At 40.1% G+C, this 19,495-nt stretch overlaps 1 protein-coding gene across 3 annotated transcripts in view; it reads right to left on the minus strand.

The window, feature by feature from the left end:
- The window catches only part of LINGO2 (leucine rich repeat and Ig domain containing 2), an 837,999-nt gene that overhangs the window by 554,408 nt on the left and 264,096 nt on the right, over positions 1-19,495 (minus strand). The window contains exon 2 of one of the 3 annotated variants that reach the window (XM_048503786.1): positions 11,405-11,439. The exons of the other annotated variants lie outside the window; for them this stretch is intronic. The gene's annotated coding sequence lies outside the window, so the exon portion shown is untranslated. The remainder of the gene's footprint in view (positions 1-11,404; positions 11,440-19,495) is intronic. 3 annotated transcript variants of the gene reach the window in all.

Consider the following 19,495-nt stretch of genomic DNA (forward strand, 5'->3'; position numbering starts at 1 on the left):
GGCAAACCACCCCATAATCTCCATAGTCTGCCATTGAGATGAAATGTCACCCCATGGGTAATGTCTTGGTGTTTATATGGGGGACTACCTTTATCTTTATATTTTGAATGGTCCCAAACAAACAATTCTGATATAACACAATTATGAGACATTTGTACTGTCTGTGTGATAGGAACAGGCTAGGATTATATTAAGCTATGGTAGCCCCACATCATCCTTTCTGAAGCTCTACTGGTGATGTCCTTATGGACAAAACTGTACTTACAAAACTGATAGGGTAGCAGGGTGAAAAGCACATAGTCCCCTTTCCCACTGTGAAAATGGTAATGAAAGTGTAAGTGATGACTAAAAAGGGAAGAAAGGAATCTGGATATAATAAGAATGGACACACAAAGTTACAGCTCTCTTGAACAGATCAGTGGTTTAACAAATTCTAAACACAGAGGAATGAGATCAACAAGCAAAATAGGAAATTGCAGCAGAACTGTGTCTCCAATTTGTTTATTCTGCTTCATGTGTCACAGTTCTTTATCCTGAAGAAAAAAATGAGTCATAAACAATTGGCCAGCAATGGCAGTAGATGCAGTGACATGTTTGTTGGGGCCGGGGGCAACAGAATAGCAGTAATTCACACCACTGCCGTAATGCTCTCCACCTGCCTTTGGTCTCTAATTGGGGAGAAAGATAAGTTTATACATATTTTAAATAGAAATAAGTAATTTGACATGGAAATACACATTGTGGCTTAAGAGAGGTGAGTCAACACAGTTCTTCCTATACAGCACATTTATTTATTCAAAGCACGTATAGCCTTCTCTCCAGAGACTCAAGGTAGGTAACAAGACAGCAACAAAGACTAAAATTAATAAACAAGACAAAGATTAAACACCAGTGAAAATCAAAGCTGTTATTGAAAAGACAAAAAAGAGATTAAAACAACTGGATAGATTAAAAATGAACACACATATTAAAACCACAGCCAAATATGCCTGATACAAACTGCTGTTATCTTGTAGGAATTCCTAAAAGCATCTACTCCAGCAGCCATTCCCAGCAACTGGACCTACCACTAAGAAAACTTGTGATCTAGCAGTTGCTGAACTGACATTCCTAAAAAGGAATTCACAACAGGAATAAGTCTGTCTGAAGAGTATAAATGACATTTCAGAGTACATCAAGAAATGGAGTTTGACAGGTATGAAGTCCTAAAGTTCTGAAAAGCTTTAAAGGTGATAACCAGCATTTTGTATTGGACTCAAAGCAAAGCACTGGGGCTATGTACTTGGAGTTCCTGACTGCAAATGTCTCATTGCTGAATTGTGTACCAATTTAAGCTTCTGAGCCAACTTCAGCCCCACATAGATCATGGTACAATCATCCAGTCTGACTGGAGGTTACAAAAGTTAGGTTGGCAAGTCAAATAAGGGGGCAACTTTCAAGCCAGAAGTCATTAAAAGAATGTGAGCCTAGCAAAAACACCAACTTATTTATCCATCAACAATGCTGGGTCCCAAAACACCCCAGGTATTTGATTTTCTAAGGGGACAGTAACCCTATCTAGGTCTGGTAAACCAACTCCACTCAAACACTGTGCCTTGTCAATCAGTATCACCTCCATCTTGACTAGATTAGGCTTCACTTGTGCTGAATTCACCATGCAGGAAATAGTGTCACAACTGGTTGAGTAGTGGAGCATTATTCAGCCATTATGCATAGTTTTCTCAGACTGAAAAAGGCAGGTAGCAATACCTGTGATTATGAAGTTCCTATGCACTAATCTCTTGTTTGGAAGGGCAACAGTTTTCTGAAGGCCTGTTCTGAGGCATGGTCTCTATGTCACAGTGGGATATAATATTAAAACTTCTGGCAAGTGTTTGCAGCTGTCTTTCTGAGGAAGCAAGCCTGTAAGGTGTTCTGAGAACAGAACTGCTATTAGTCTGCCATTTATCTTTTTTAAATTGATGTTGTTCTCCAAGGCTTATAAGCATCCTTGTATGGAAGGGCAACAGTTTTCTGAAGGCCTGTTCTGAGGCATGGTCTCTATGTCACAGTGGGATATAATATTAAAACTTCTGGCAAGTGTTTGCAGCTGTCTTTCTGAGGAAGCAAGCCTGTAAGGTGTTCTGAGAACAGAACTGCTATTAGTCTGCCATTTATCTTTTTTTAATTGATGTTGTTCTCCAAGGCTTATAAGCGTCCTTACGTTAAAGTACTGCCTTTCACCAAAGTTCCACACCATTAATTAATAAAGCCCCTACTTTGTATGTAGCCCCATACTACAAATTTCTTGTTGAATCATCTATACTCCTGGTCCTGCATTGTGATCATCTGCTTGGTATCCTTCCTGCAGATGTGGCTAGTGGTGGCAGCTGTCTTGGTGACTCTTTCAGCTCTCAGAGATTTACTGTGCAATCCAAAGGGGGTGGTGGTGGTGGCTGAAGCCATATTGGAAGTGCTGCAGCAGCACTCCAGCCCCAGTATCGCGGTAATGTGTCTTTGGGAAATGCTGAACAGGGGGTACCTACAGCAGGAGGCCATGGCACAAGAACCAGAAGTGGTCTTCCATACCATTGTTTCTGCACTGCAGGAGGTTGCGCCAGAGTTCCAGAGGTATTCCGGGGGCATTTCCAGGGGTTTACTTTAGTTGGCTCCCAAAGTACTTTCAGACCTGGAATGGTAGATGACTTGTCCCACCAAAAAGTGTGGTGTAAGTCAGTCTTCCCAATGGGATTTTTCAGGGGGTTGAGGTTTGTCCCATGCCTTCTGAAACCCCACTGGAGGCAAAGTGGGTGTGCTTTCACAGCACCAACCCCAGCTGTCTGTCTACTGCCCCCCTCCCCCCGGATTGAGCTGTTACAATTATTTACTACAATTATGCTGAAGAATACAAAATCTAGCTATAAATAATGATCCCTATTAAGTTGACCAAACTCCCACCACCACTGTACCCCTTCAAACTATACTGGCTTAAATTTATGAAGGCATAAAGATGCCACTGAACAGCCTTTACAATAACACATACTGTTGTTCTCTTCATCATAACTATGAAGTTACATCAGTTGAAAGGCTCTGGTTGAAGTCCTATCCTTGTCCAGCTAGCGTTACTCAAGGGTATTATTGCACAGTTAGTCACCCTAGAAAGGTCAAGAACTTTTCAATTCTGCCACCCAGAGGGAAATGGCCTGTAGCCTGCAGTGTTGGAGATGAATTTCTTAGAAAAGTAAAGTAACAATTTAACAATATACCTCCACTGCTTTTCTTTTATATAACCAATTTAAACATAATTCCCATTCGATATCACAGCCTGAAAGAAAAGTCGTTCATTTTTCTTTAGTTGTGTATAGTTATTCTAAGAAACCTGAAAGGTTTGTCTTGGAAAAGGCACCTTGATAAAGAAAGATTAAAATGAAAGGACATATTTTACTTGGATGTTCAGATTAAAGGCTAGTCATTCTCTCACAGTTTGATTAAATGCTGAAGTCAACAGAAAGAATATGTATTAGACACAATTAACAAGGCAAGTGTTTACAGAAGCCTACTTGAAGCGTATTAGCAGTGGATATTAGCTTCTGCTAAGCAAAAATAGAAAACCAAATCCCAAGAACATTTCAAAAAGAATACAGAACTTTGCTCCAAATGGGACCAGAGTTGGGTTCTGGTTAAGATGGAAGTGTTTCTGATACAAGACTCAGGCCAGTCTCCAGAAATTCCAAAATCATATTGGGCATAGAGAAGCTATACCTATCTGCTGCATCCAGAGGTCCACATGGCTGATGCTGCTACTGCCTCAGTGCACTAGATGCTTAAGGATCACATGAGGTAAGGCCTTGCCCTGCTCACAAGATGACTTTGAGCTACGTCCAACCTTGCCTTATATCCTCAAAGGTCAGCAATGGCAAATCAACCCCCTAACATGCTAGAGATCTCTTTCAACATAACCTAAGTGTTCCTCAGAGCACATTATGCCACGGTCATCTCCAGCATTTGGGCAGAGATTAATGTGTTCATTCAAACGCTTTGTACTGAAGCCAGCATATCAGCTCCTTCTCGTGGCCAGTTGCAAGCAGAACCAGGGCAGTCAAACAAATTGTTGCTGGGCTGGCTGGTTCAATCAAACCAGTTGAGTCATTATGTTTCTTGACTACTCATGTACAAAGCAGTGTTTCTTTTGTTAACTACCTAAGCATTCCCTTCAATCCACACTTTGCTCCTTGACAGCCCCGCAATGTTCTGTTTGTATACACCTTTGTATGAAGCAACACAAACAAAATCCACACCATCTCAGCTGCCAGTAAAGGTCACAGCCAAAGCCTTCTATCCAAAGCCTTCTATCCATTGTAGAACCAAGATAGTGTACCAGAAAACTGACATCAAGGTTGTAAACATAAGTATGAATGTATACCCAGAAACAGTTTCCCAATCAAATGTGTGCAGAATATTTTCTGTCCCGCAGCAGTTGCCAACTGTTTGCATGTGATTTTAGGAAGCAATTGAGAACATCTGTGATGTAAATCAGGCCAAAAGAATCAAGATTATAGACATGCCTATAACATAGCTATGTTTACATAATTATGTTTACATAGCCAAACATAGTTAAGTTTACATTCCCAAATTTTCAGCATTTTTAAAGGATTTTATTCCCCCCACCCCACCCCAACCTATGGAGATCAGTACAAATGTTATAGGGAAACTTCTCTACAGTTAATGATAGGAGAATTTCCAGTGCTCTGGTAAAACAAAAACAATATAAAAGTACTGGGGTAGCTCATAAGTACTTATGCACCTCACTTTTAACTCTATTGTAGTATATTTAGTAGATTGCACATATCAGATTACTTATATTCTGCTTTCCCTTTTTTCATTCAGTTAGGATGTCACACTGAACTAACTGGCTAATTGACTTCAAAGAGAGACCTATGTAGACTGCATGGCAGTAGTCTAGTCTCAGTGTTGCCATGGTATGGATCCAGGTTGTCAGATTGGCCAAGTCAAGGAAGGGGGCCATCTTGCTGGCTAGACTGAGTTGAAAAAAGAGTGTGTGTGTGTGTGTGTGTGTGTGTGTGTGTGTGTGTGTGTGTGTGTGTGTGTGTGTGTGTGTGTGTGTGTGTGTGTGTGTGTGTGTTTGAGGCTGCATCAATTTTCTGGGTTCAGTATAACCCTAGTGCTATTAACCAAGTCAGTGAGTGTCAGCTGAACACCATCAAAAACAGAACACATGACGTCTTTTAAGACATCTGCCTTTCTAGCCAGTATCATTTTTGTCTTGTCTGAGTTCAGTTTGATCTATTTGCTTTCAGCCATTTGACCACAGCAGTCAGGCAGCAGCTCAGATCTCAACTGTATCACCAAGGGACAAGGATAGAGAGATGTAACACTGAGTGTTACCTGCATATTGATGATATCCTGTTCCGAAGCCACAAATCATTTTCCCCTAAAAAATATTACACCAAGATTGAATAACATAGAGAATAAGATTGTGCCCTGTGGAACTCTGTACCATACTCAAGATAACTGGTCTCAAAGGGACCCCTTTGAGTCCAATCTGTGAGAAATGAGTTAAACTACAGACCCTGATATGCAATTTTGCCTCGAAATGCCTCAACAGCATGGCATGATCCACTGTATCTCCTGCCAATAGATTCAGGTGGAGAAACACAGAAGTGAGGCCTTTCTCTACCTTCAGGTGGAGATCATCAAGTAAAGCCATCAGACTCTCCATTTCAATGGTCAACTTGCATGGGCACAGGGAGCCTAGAGTCCCAGACACAACCTCCCACAGTCATCCAGGGGGCAAATTGCAGGGCCACACCCCCAACTCTGCCCCACCTGCTGAAATCTCCAGGGAATTTGGGGTGGGATCACAGTTGAATGCCAACTAGCAGACCTTGCCCTGCCCCCAAATGTTATGAGGAGTCTGGGATCAGTGCGGGTCTGTTTGATGCTGGCCTCAACTCACACAGGTCCAGCTTTAAGCTGCCCTGTTGGCTTTGTTCCCATGCTCCACCTTCACCTCCACGAATAAAGTTTAAGCAATAATTAGGCACATCATGTTCATTTGTTCGTTTGTTCGTTAAATAGCGGGTGGATACCTGGCAATCAGCAGCAGACCATGACAGCAGGGACAGGAGGGAGTGCAGTCTGTGATGCCATGACATCACTCATGAGTAAAACCCATAAGAGAGATCAAACATATTAGGAATTTCCAGAAACTCTATGGTAAAACTGGGTTTTCCCAAGAAGAGAGATCATGCTTTCAGCTTGTTGGCCAATTCTTCCATTTTTTCTTCCACTGCCACTTGCATGGTAGGAAATGGTGGTAGGAAATGTGGTAGGAAATGTGAACTGGGGCTTGGCAGCCCTAGTGGGTGAACAAACAAGCAAGCCTGTGGGTACATGTGGCAGTGACCAGAGAAGCAGCAGAAAGGAAGCAGAAGGGAGTGAGGAGGACAAGAGATATATCACCAGCACATGAGCCCAAGAAGAAGTGAGCAGATTTTTTTTAAAAAAAATGTAGTTAGATTTAATATGCTGCCCCTCACCTTTTGATCTCAGGGCGGCTCACAACATTTCACATAACAGACTAAAACATTCAAACACATTTTAAAACATTACAAATAAATTAAATTTCATTCACAATATCCTCCAAGATGGTTATAAGGGAAAGACGAGGAGGTTAAAAAGAAAGGGAAAGTGCCAGCAGGATGGTTGGAAAAGCAAGAAAAACAGTGGGGTGGGTGAAAAAGGGAGAAGTATCAGCAAGAGTGTGGAAAAACTGAGAGAAGTAATGGTGGGGCGGGGGGGAGAAAAAGCAAATGAGAGTGCTGGTAAGGGCATACAGATTCCAGAAGTCCCAGGGTAACTAATGGGAAAGGAGAGGCTAAAAAGCGCTGCATCTGAAAGTATGCCTGTATTAGAATTTTGCTGAAAGCAACCCATTATCTTCACTTTCTCAAGTCTTATACTTCCTGTGCCACTCCCCTTCCCCCCTTTGGCTGAGCCTTCCCACTTTATTCCCCTTGCCCATTCTGCATACCTCTGCCCTCAGCTCCAAGGGGCCCTATGTGATTTCTATCCGTGATTCTCTTACAAAATCCCTACTAACTACCATATTTCATCTCAAATGTGAGGTAACTGGACCAATAGCAATCAGACCATCAACCATACTGCCCCATTTCCATAATTTCTGAATACTTTACAATATTTTATTCCAATGACACAACCATAATACTTCTGGAAATGAACTTCTCTGCTTTTTCCTTTTTGCATGTACAAATGGACATATAAAATAGGCAAAAATAACGATGTAGAAAATTCATTTAGGAAAGAATATGTGATGCGGAACAAAACCTTTAGCATTGGCAATAAAGCAATAATATGAATACAGCCTATTACCTCATTATACAAAAATGTATGGTAGATTAATGTTCGCAGAGGTTCCTGGCCATCCTCCTACAACTGAATCTTCTAGATAAGATTGCAAGGCCTTTCCTATAATAACTTCTTATTTTCACTTGATCGTAAAACTCCCTGAAACATTAATCTTGTTAGGCTGCAATTTGCCAAGCTCAGCACATGCCCTCAAAAGGCTCTTCCTTCTGGAGAGACAGTGAACCAAGGGTTTTCGGAATTCCTCCCTCTCACAGCTGCAACTGTGAAAAGGAGGGGATGACAAACAGCTTGAACACACACAACAGAAACAACACACATGGCTAGATACATTTTGTTACCAAAGGCATACAAAAGGCTGATTTTTTCCCAACTTGAAATGGCACTCTGGCACCCTTGGCTTTTTTTTTTTTTACATTTCTGGAGAACTTCCATCAAGGATGCCATTTCAGATTTCAGGGAGGAAAGACTCTCAGCAAAGTCCAAAGACCCTTTTTTGAAAACTTTGTGTTTACTTTTTATACTGTGGATGAACTATACTGTCTTGCCAGTTTTGGTTTAAATCTTTGGGACCTAGATATGAAGGAACCAATTTTTTAAACTGAAATTACAGCTATGAAAGGACACTTATCTGGATGATGTGGAAAAGTACGAGTAGGTATAATACAGATGTTGGTTTGCTAACTGAAATGGTTCCCCATAAACTGTCAACAAACAGTTAATAGGGGAAAATACACCAGCCGGGAAAGTCCAGTTTTGAGATGGAAAACCACACAGAGATGAGAGAGCCCCTTCTTCCCTTCCCCTACGTCTCCAATTTAAATCAAATCTCCAAAGGATGTAACTGCACTTTTAATAAGATGAACAAGATGCCCTAAGATAAAGAGTAAATTCAGCATTACAAATGTAGCTGTTACATTTACTTTTACTTTTTAAGAGTTTACATATCACGCAGAGGCAAATCAGCACTGGCCACAATCAAGAGCTACAGCCAATAACATTTCCCTCAAAATTGTATTCTGTATGATAAACTTATTTGGAAAAAAATGGTTACTGCATTCAGTTTTCTCATGTACCTCTAAAATACAGCACGTAGAATGAATTAGCCAAATAATTGGTTTGTAGCTAAAGGACAGATTGGCCCACCTCCTTCCACCCTTTATGGAATCACTCCACTGAATCTTCAAGTTTATCTTCTTCAGAATTTTTCTCTGACAAACTTTCATAGATCACCAACCTCAATTTGCACTAACAAACATCCTGGGCTCTAATCTTTATCCTCCTGAATGTGGATGAAACCAATGCGTTTCCCACAGCTGCATACAAGATCAGTGTATTCAATATAACTCTGTGGATGAGAGAATCTGCTCTGCATTTTAATTCAATTAAGTCTGTTGAATTCTTAATTAACATAGATTAATAATCAAGTTATGCTGAGGCTAGCATTATCACCTTAATGAGACCTTGTTTTTCAAAATATCCCATTGAAGGAAGAACTAATTTTCTTATTAAAATGTCCAATGTGACCCTGGATGAAATCATTTGTAGCTACCATACATACTTTATTTAGGTATTATATTAAATATCATATTAAACCAACCCTGTTTAGTACAGGCTGCTGATGAGAACTATCCTGTTATCCATGTTAGTTCATCTGCCAATGTGATTTCAAGAAAGGCTCTAATCCAATAAATATTCAGGGGGTTTTAAAATGCAGGAATATGTATAAATGCATGGTAAGTTCATCACACTGAACAAGTCACAAGTCCTGGACAAGATATTCAAGCACATGGGATCCAACCCAATACAAAATGGTATAAAACAACCAAGAAGCGCATAGTTGTTCTGAAGTCACCCACTGCCCTGAGGTATACAACACAGCAAACTATGCAGATATCACAAACATCACAACATTCAGTATATTTCCCAAATAACATTTCATTTACATTTGAATGCACTCATAATAACTGCTTCCAATCCCACTCTAAGAAGATACAGATAAAAATTATCTCCTTTCTTACCTTGTTTCAGTTTTGGAATATTGTCAGTATATTCCCAATTTTCTTTTAATCTACAATACAGTCTACAATACAGAATTTGCTTTCTAAACTCATCCTTTTTGACAGCTTCCCCATGATTTTCCTAGCATGTCAATCTCCTTCTTGTGGGGTGGAGCCAAGAGCTCAACACAATATGCCAGTAAACAGATTGAGAATAATTTGGAGTTCCATTTTCCCCCCAAGTATCCTATTATATAAAAGGCTATCCATGGTGGTGATGACTCACTTCCAGCCAACCAGCGAATAGACATGGGGACGGGGTTTAGACAGAAAGAACTGAAACAAACAAACAAAACAGTGGAATGTTGTGGTTACTCACTCTCTTGTTCACTTGCCACTTCTGAATAATTACAGACACTGTACTGTCTACAGCTGCCTGATGAGAAGCAGACACAGGCATCAGGCATTTGCTGTGGGAGGGTTACAACTGCTGGCGGCCGCAACTGTGTTGTTAACTGTTGCATTGCAATGCAGGCACTCAGGAAGAGAAAGAGGAGAAGGAGGGAGTTGATGACATGGAGCCAAAAGGGAAGGATAGGAGGGGTTACCCCCTCGGTGGCTGCCATTAACCCTTGCATGCTGATGCAGACATCCCAGAAGAGCAAGAGGACAAAAAGGGAGCTAGTGACATAGGTCCATGGCTGGAGGGGCTGGCCTCCTCATTGGCCCCACAAACCCACCAACAGTGTTCTGGAGCCCAGTGTATTCATTTGTACAATAGGCTTTACTACTAGTTAGAATGTAATTGAGTGAATACAATGACTATGTTACTACAAATTATCAATTTTTTTGGATGATACAAGCATTTAAGAAGTAGTTAAAGAAGTGGTTTCATCAATGACACTACTTTGTAAATATATATCTAGTCACTGTCATCTCCAAAACGTAATGTGAACAGTTGATCTGCACATTAGATAGTCATGACTTACAGATGATAATCACCAGCTCCTCTTAATCTCCATTGTTAGTGCATTATTTCTCAAAACGAATGAGGCTCTGGAATCCCAGCTGTCATTCCCTTTTAAACAATTTTACTTCATGGATTTTAACAATTTGTACAAATGAGGAAGACCTAGTCACCAAAATGCATTTGGTTTAATGGATTTTTTTAAAAACTTGTGTAATCTATTAAAGCATGTAACTTTTAAATATTCATTCTGGTAATAAGCTTCTAGACTTCTTTCTGTGTTATCTGGGCTTTCTGGGTTAATTTTTTTCTTTCCCTTTCTGTTTTGGTTTCTCATTCCATTTTGCCCTAACATAATCCTGACTGATGGACAAGCTACTGGAACGTGCAGGTTGACTTCAAGTTGGTTTGGTATTATTTACTGGATCTGTCATCATACTCAGAACTGTTAATGTGACCTTGTTATCCCTGAAGACCCCACCCAGAGACGTCTAAAGTATTCAGTCGCACTCCATTTTGAAATCAAAAGATTACATATAGACTTCTTTTGATATGCCAGCAGTGCCTTCCACTGGAAGGATGACAGTTTTACAGAATATAGTTTTGGGTTGAAACATATGAATTATTTAAATCAAGAGTATAAATTATTGAATTTTTCAAATGTGTCCTAAATAATTTTAAAACCAAAGTAATTTGAAATGAAGATTATGAGTTTAAAACAGAGAAGCTATAAGCATGTAAATGATTTCTTCAGACATCTTTCCTGAAACAACTATGGACTTCAGTGCAAACCAGAAAATTGGAGATTTTTTTTAAAGTTTAGCTTTGTGAGTTGCCATGGTGTCAACTAAATGAAATCTGCAAAAGATGCAAATAACTGGAGTGACCAAGTGTGGTGCTAATCAGTCAAAAACCAGTCCAGTGTATTAGAATTAATGTTGTCTGTAACTGCACAATTTGAGATTCAGTTGCATTGTCTGATGATACCTGTACACAATTTGGAGGTTCAAAAGCAGGCTACCATAAAGACACCTTATATGGGAAGAAGTACCTGTAATTTCCCAGAACCAACAGGGAGTGCTGAATCTAGAAAAAAATAAGACATCTAATCACCAAATATAAATTAAATGTCTTGCAATAGTTGTAAACAATTTTATTTTTCATTCCTCTCTCTGAATTTCTCTGTTGCCTGTATTCTGGAGTTTTGTCTGTTAATGTACAGATTATGCATAATAAACAAAAGAAAAAGCAGTCTGAATACTAAGGTGACACAAGCAACTGAGCAGCTAGGAATTCAGATATTTATTTACTCTATTTATTCCCCCTCTTTCTCACTGAGGCTCAAGCTGAATACAAAATTTAGCAAAGCAATATGGAAAAAGCAGTATGGCAAAGTGACACGCCAAGTCAAAGACATGCAAAGACACAGCACAATGTTTTGGGTACTACTGGGGGCGGGGGGGGGGGCGGGGTGGAGAATGTTTTAAGTCCAAAGATTTTTTTTGTCCCTCTAGAAGAAATACAGTATTAAAATAAATCATGCCCTTGACCTTTCCTACCCTGGTCGGGAGATATGAATAAAGGTTGGGTAGGTCTAATAATAGAACTGCCAACTGCAAGTTGGAAAATCCATGGAGATTTGGGGTTACAGCCTGGGAGGGTGGGTTTTGGGGAAGTGATGGACCTCATGGGGATATAATGTCACAGAGTATACCCTCCATTTTCTCCAGTGGAACTGATCTCTGTTGTCTGGATATCAGTTGTAATGTCAGGAAGACATACAAGGCAAAGGCTCTGCTCTTTGAACCTCTGGCAGGTAACTATGGCATTAGAGATGCAGAATAATTTTACCACCCCAAGGTTAATTTCTTACATTCAGTTTCCCTATGCAGAGAACATCAATTTAACTATTCACGCATCTATTGCCTTAATTGATAATGCAGGAATGATTTTTGTGTTTTTTTTTCATATTCTATCATTCTAATACTTCCTATGAAATGTTAATTAAAATTTACCTACTCTAACTGGTGCTGCTGACAGGAAGCGATTGGCAATGTAAAATTTCTGGAGCCCAAGTCAGTTTCAGGACATGATGAAGCTTGAATCATTCTAAATTACGCTCTCAAGAACTGGCATTTTTTAAAACTATGGGGCTGAAGAAAAAAATTACTATGCTAAGCCCATCAACCAACCAGGTATACTTTTATTTCTCTTCTCCACCCACCATCAATTTTTTCTATGCTTTGTTTACCCCGGCCCCTTTCCAGTTTCATACCGTCTCATCCCTCCCCTTGCTCAGGAGTTTAAGTATAACAGAAGAACAAAATACTTCTGTTCATATTATGAATAGAAAGGGGAGTGGTGGTATAATGTTATTATTTCTCAAGAATCTATCAAAGTAGTGAAAGGGTGATTCCCCTCCCCACACATATACTTTACCTACATTGTGATCTGTATTAATCTGAAATATAAGTTATAAATGTGGAATAATGGGTGACTTGATTCAGTTTATATCAAAGCAAAAACTTTTTTAGCTTAAATATGTGACTATAATTGTGGTTTTAAGATATATCTCATTTTAGACTTAGTTAAAGCACAAATTAGAAGTGTATCCTATGTTGGTAGACATGGGTGTGTGTAAATACAGAACTACCAAATTAGGCACAAGGCCAGAGAGACCCTCAGTTTGTGCAAACTGGGTAGATGATTAATAGAATCCTCAAGGCTAATACAAAGAGACCAAGGAAGTTTTTACAACCTTTAATAAACAGAAGAGGAAGGTCTTTTGGCAGGAATAGTCTTGGCTGAAAAGAGATGAGGAAAGATGCCCAGGTTTTTTTTACACCATTGTGAATACTTATATAGATATATAAACCATATAAATATAGAGGCTTATAACCTACTGAATGATGTGAAGTAAAATCTATTTTTTAATAATCCTATCCCTTTTGCTGTTATGTTTCCAATCTAATAAACAATTATTACGGTGTTCCCAATAACAGAAAGTGATTTGTTTTGTTATATTTGTTTTTGATCAAGGTCATGGAAGCCCATGCTGGCTCTTGGCAGCTCTAACTAACCAGAACATCTTCTAAGGAAAACTTGAGATAAAAGAGTAGACCCATGCTTCCAAAATCAATACGACTATTAAGTAGTATCCCATTCTTTCTATTTCACTGTGACCAAGGAAGATATTTTATAAACACAGAAATATCTGTATCCAGGCTACATTATTATCTAGTGAGAGCCACTTCGCTGGAGCTAAAACCTGAGCTACATAATTATAGTAGATGAGATTTAAAAATGCCAATTATTCTTCCTTCTTTGACAAGAGCTATAGCCGAGTTCCTCTCACCACCATATACAAAAAGGCAAATGTTTCTGGTGTTTGCTTCCAATCACAACAGCATTTGTGAATCAAAAATATTCTATACATAATCACATACAAGTTAATTTGCAGTATTTCTACCACCCCAGTGGCTATAGCAAGGAGCCCCATACTTATCTGGGCCCTGTTTGCAGATCTGCAGTGTGGGATAAAAGACTACTCTCAAATGGCAGGTGGGCTTCATTCCACATGGCAGCATAACGGTCGAGGAGGCCATGGCACAGACATGGGTTTCCTGTGTTTTCTGGCCATCTGCATTTTTCCCGACCAGGTGACTTTCTTCCCCCTGGCCAGACCAATCAGCCTCTTCCTGGGCCAGGCTGGGGGGTGGGCATGGGGCCAGGGATCTCATGGGGAGAAGCTTTCCCCTTGGCCCCATTCCAGCTCTATTACTGCTGCCACTGCTCAATCAGCTTCACGGTTTTTCTCACTCTGCCCTCCCATTCTTTAGGTACCTGTTGAGTTTTAAGCTTTTGTATTTGCAATTTCCTTTTCAGGTCACAACTTGCAGGCAGTATCAACATCAAGTTGGATTCATTTGGGAGGTGGAAGCAGCCTATTTGGGAGGTGGAAGCAGCCTTCAGGGATCCCCTTAAGGGATTTTGGGTAAGTACATTAGAGACATGGCAAGCTCGGGGGCTATCTAGGCATCCTCACTCCAAGTGAAAGGGGAGAACACACAGTGGCTGGAGGCTTCCATCCTGTGTGATGTCCCCCTCACCCAGCAAGTAGTCTGGAGTAATGCAGAGGGGTACATCAGCCAACAGGATGGTCACCCAATAACTGGATCTGTTGCTTCATGCTGTGCCAAGCCTCTATCAACTGCTATAATCAATAAAGTTGAGGCCATTTTTTAAGCCAACAAAGTGGTCTGACTTTTCCTGTTCTGAGCCCTGTGTGTGGTTGGGGTCATTGACTCCAACCTCTCCCACTCCCTTTAAGCGCGGCCTGTAAGTGGTACCACTGTTATAACTTCAAATTGCTTTGGATCATACCAATAAATTTGATAATCTGCAAACAATCCAGTCAGGAAGTTCAGCTCAGATTCATTCCAGAGATAACCTTTTATTTAACCTGAAAAAGTTCCCATGTAACTATGTATGGATGTATGTGTTGCCTTGTTCAAAAAATCTAGAAATGTTGACCGACACTGAAATCTGTGCCAATTACTGAATAATTTCCTCAATCAGTAATCAGTTATGAGTAATCAGTTATTGGATTTAGCTAAACATATTTTCATCTACAATCACATTAATGATAACGTTAGCATTCCATTGCCTTATCTTTATTCTTTGTATTCTGAATTATCTGAACTATTGTGACAGCATTTCATAAACTTCCCTGTAAATATAACTGATAACAGTGAACAATCTTATCATATGCCCATACCCATTTCATTAAGTGGATGCAGGTACCAGTTGATACACTATTTGACCTTAGCATATATGACATGTTAAAATCTATGTAATGAATCTCTTCTTGATGGCAAATTTCTCCTGGGCTGCAACCAAAGACATTGTTTTCTTCAAACACCAAACACCTCCTTGACATCCAAAGTGGTCAAAATGCTGTTCCTTTTAGACATTCTTACTGAGCAGCATGTTTTATATCATTGTGCAGTGTTCTTCCATTAATAATTACACAGGATGAATACGGAGAACTCAATTTAATCTATTAGCCGTGAAAGAAATCACAATGTTGGACTCTAGATTCAATAACATGATTAATCCAAATGATGCAACACTGGCAGACTTCTTCCCACACAGATTTAATTTATCCAAGCATCAGACCACAGAAATTTATCCATCAGTAATCACTTCATTTAGGTATGCATGTAAGACACTCAGTTTTATTTTTGGTGTCATCATATTCAGATAGTACAGTTCATGTGCTGAACAGGTGTTTGGAGGCATTTATTTACTAGACAATGGTTAATAAAATGAATACAAGTCTAGGCACAACAGAGATACAGTTGGTAAAATGTGCTTGGGCTTTGTTGCTCATTTTGGATGAAATTGCATTCCTAAATCATGCTTATAGGAATGGCCTCAGGGCACCTGCTGTGGGCCTTGTGTTAACTACTGTGGAAAATTAGATGCCAAATGAGATGGGTCATTCATCTGACCTAGCAGATACCTTATATTCATATGCTGTCATCTTAACATTCCATTGACCAGACCTGATGGCAGAACCCTGCTAAGTAGGCAGCTGCCAGAGTCCTTGGACCAACAATTATCTTAAAGGTCCCAAGACTCTTCCCAGTCAAACATTGATGGTTGGTTGAGTCAAAGCCTGATTGACAGAAGACCCTGGGTGGAATTGTCTATATAAGCTGTTTGATACTTCTGGGGAAACAGCAAACACAGAGGGTATCCTATTTTGACTCACCCCACCTGACCGAGTTCAAGTTGCTGTGGTGTTCTTCACAGCACCAGACTGGCTCTGCCCCCAAGTCAGAGCTCCATGCCTCCTCTGGCAGAGCACCAACCTACCTATCTTTTATCTGTCCCCCTTCTTTGGCTATATGTATTATTTATTTACTTCACTGATATCCAAAGCAGTTTACATCATTTTCCTTCTCAGTGGGGATAGACTTGTTCTACATGGTCCCAATGCTTTTCAGTTAGAGTCTCCAAGCAGCTATGATTCTCTTATGTGTGTCTGTGTATCTTCGAAGATAGTGCCTCCAAAAGCTTTTTTAAGAGTGGAAAACTATATATTGTCGGAATTGGCAGGACCAGCAGAGTACAGCTATGCACTTCTTGGGTGACCAGGATCAGAGCCTGCAGAGCAAATGTTCTGGGGCAAGCTTCAACAAACGGTGGCAGGGAGAATCCCTTCAGCTGTTCATAAGATGTTGGGCGCAAGCTGAGGGTGAAACTGACCAGAAAGCAAAATAGTCAGGCAGGAAAAATAAGATGCCTCCTGAACTCTGCGTTCTGCACAGCCAGGCAGGAGACATCTTACAGGTGACTTAGGGGGGAAAGGTGCACTTTGAAATGTTCTCCAAAAAAGATGCCTTGAACTAAAATAAGGCATCCTGAGGACATCTTGGGAAGAAAGCTGTGTGGAATGCCTTCCCAGGATGTCTTTTTTAGAATACCCAGAACATTTTATTCAGGCTGTGCAGAGTGGACCTGTGTCTTGTCTAAGATCACCTAGCAAACTTCAATAGAAGAATGAGGATTTGAAACCAGGTGTTTCATATCCTAGCCTGTAATTTGAATCACAGGACTCTTTTTAAAGTCCCAGATCTTCTCCAGTTCCAAGGGAATGGGTTAAGAGACCATCAGTTGTGGAATGAAAAAGCCGAATGGAAGAGAAATGTATGGCATGCATATGGGTAACATGGATAGGATTTTAATGGGGTTAAGTCTTAGTTATGTATTTTATGTGCTGTTATTGGAAACAGTTGTATTGTGAGCCGCCTCGAGCCCTTTGGGAGTGAGGCGGCCTATAAATCTAATTAGTAGTAGTAGTAGTAGTAGTAGTAGTAGTAGTAGTAGTAGTAGCAGCAGCAGCAGCAGCGGCAGCAGCAGCAGCAGCAGCAGTAGTAGTAGTAGTAGTGTGGGGCAAAATGTTTCAACAATTTTACCTGCCCTTGAAACCTGGATTTTTCCTTTTAAAGCCTTCCTGAGGTTATCTCTATGGCTGACTCAAGCTCCTGCACTTTATTACACTTATATTTTACCTTTTCCCCCAATGAAAACCCAAAGTGGCTTACACCATACTCCATTTTATACTCAGAGCAACCCTATGAGATAGGTTTGGGTGAGTGTGTATGACTGTTCTAAAGTCTCCCTATCTAAGATTCCAACTGGTACACCACTCTGGATCTCAATTGTGTCTCTTTAAAGTAAACAAAAACTGGATGGGATATGAATAGTTCAGTTGTGTTCAGGAATTGGATGCTACATAGAGAAGCTTATGGTTACACACCTCCACCCAACACTAGTGAGGACACATAGGGAAATGCACACAAACATATCAGGTTGGATAACAAAAGGAGGAAAAAAATTGACCAACAAGCCCACTATCTATTTTGGAAAGATGGCTTTATGCAACAAGAGGAAAAGTTGATGCAGCTGTAAATTTTGTGTTGGAGTTATCCAGACATTAAAACGTTCCTGGAAGGGCTACTGCAGGAAGGGCATAGTGGGAAGAAGCACTACCCTCATGTGTCTCATGTGCAAATGAAGTCACACTGTGTTGCTGTGTGTGCTGAAAATATCTTTATGCAAATTCCATACCTATATTCTGCCACTCCTGGCTCACAAGTGCCTGGAACCAGCCCTGCCATTGATTGTACTTAAGCAATCCAAGTTTCTTTGGAAAGTTCTTGTTAAGGAGATGGTGCGTAAAATGCTACATATCCTTGATTTCCAAGATTCCTGTTTAATAAAAGCTCTACCTTCAACATCTTTGTTTAACCTAAGAATAAAGTCTCATCTTTTTTTTTTGCTAAAAGAACACCGACGTCTCTGAAATTAGTTTCTGTTGAAGAAGAAGAAGACACATGCCTTAATTTAGCATTACTCATGTATGGTTAATGGGATTTTTTTTAATGGGCCTCTTGCAACAGTGCCATTTTTTTTCTTTGATTAATTCTTTTTCACTGCATTGCTCCCAACTGGCTTATTAGGTGCTGCAGTATTCATACTACTTACATTCATGATTACTTCAATATGTTTCACCTGAAGACAAAAATGCAATCTTCGGATTCCATCCGCAAAGAATTTGCTATGATATGATCTAATGGTTCAGTATCAACTAATAAGCCCCTTTCCTAGTTCACCCCACATGTTTCCCCCCTCATTGTTTAAAATGGTTCTGCTAGAATTCACTGGTTTGATATTAGTTCTGTTTGCATTTTGGAGGCTTTTGGCCAGTGGTTGCTCTTGTGGCTTCTTTGAATATTCCCCACAGAAATCAAAGAGGAACAGTTAGGATGGCTGGGAATACTTTGTTCTGAGGCCCATAAAACCCTGGTCGAATTTGCTTTAGACCTGGACAGGCAACACTAGGTCCTCATGAATTTTGGTGTCATTTGGTTTCAAAATAGCCACTGTATCCCCACCCAGCAAACATCTTCCATAAATAGAACTGGAATAGCCCAAATAACAGTATTCAGCCTTTTCCTGAAATCTGAACACCAGACATACTGATTTTTAAGATACACATCCCTTCCACTGGATCCTACCTTTTAAAGAAATCCAACAACAAGAAGATTAAAATTATCTCCTTCCACCTCTTATTTCAATCCTCTAAACTTAATATTATTATTTTTCTTTGTCTAATCTCTTTCTCTCAAGGAACTGGTACCTTCTAAATTGAATTTTTTTGCTTTGAAATTGGTCACTGTTCAAGTGTTAGGAAAAAATATGCATCCATTCATTTTACAATAAATATTCCCATCTAAATCCATGGGCTCTTATTTCAGACATGAAGAAACTGTCCACAATAAGTATTAAATGATATGTATTGTCGAGGGCTTTCATGGCCGGGTTCGACTGATTGTGGTGGGTTTTCCAGGCTGCGTGGTCGTGGTCTGGTAGATCTTGTTCCTAACGTTTCGCCTGCATCTGTGGCTGGCATCTTCATAGGTATATATCACAGAGAGAAGTCTGTTACACACTGTAACAGATTTCTCTCTGTAATACACCTCTGAAGATGCCAGCCACAGATGCAGGCGAAACGTTAGGAACAAGATCTACCAGACCATGACCACACAGCCCAGAAAACCCACCACAACCA

This window comes from Sphaerodactylus townsendi, linkage group LG07 (genome assembly GCF_021028975.2).
Source record: "Sphaerodactylus townsendi isolate TG3544 linkage group LG07, MPM_Stown_v2.3, whole genome shotgun sequence".
NCBI lineage: Eukaryota > Metazoa > Chordata > Lepidosauria > Squamata > Sphaerodactylidae > Sphaerodactylus > Sphaerodactylus townsendi.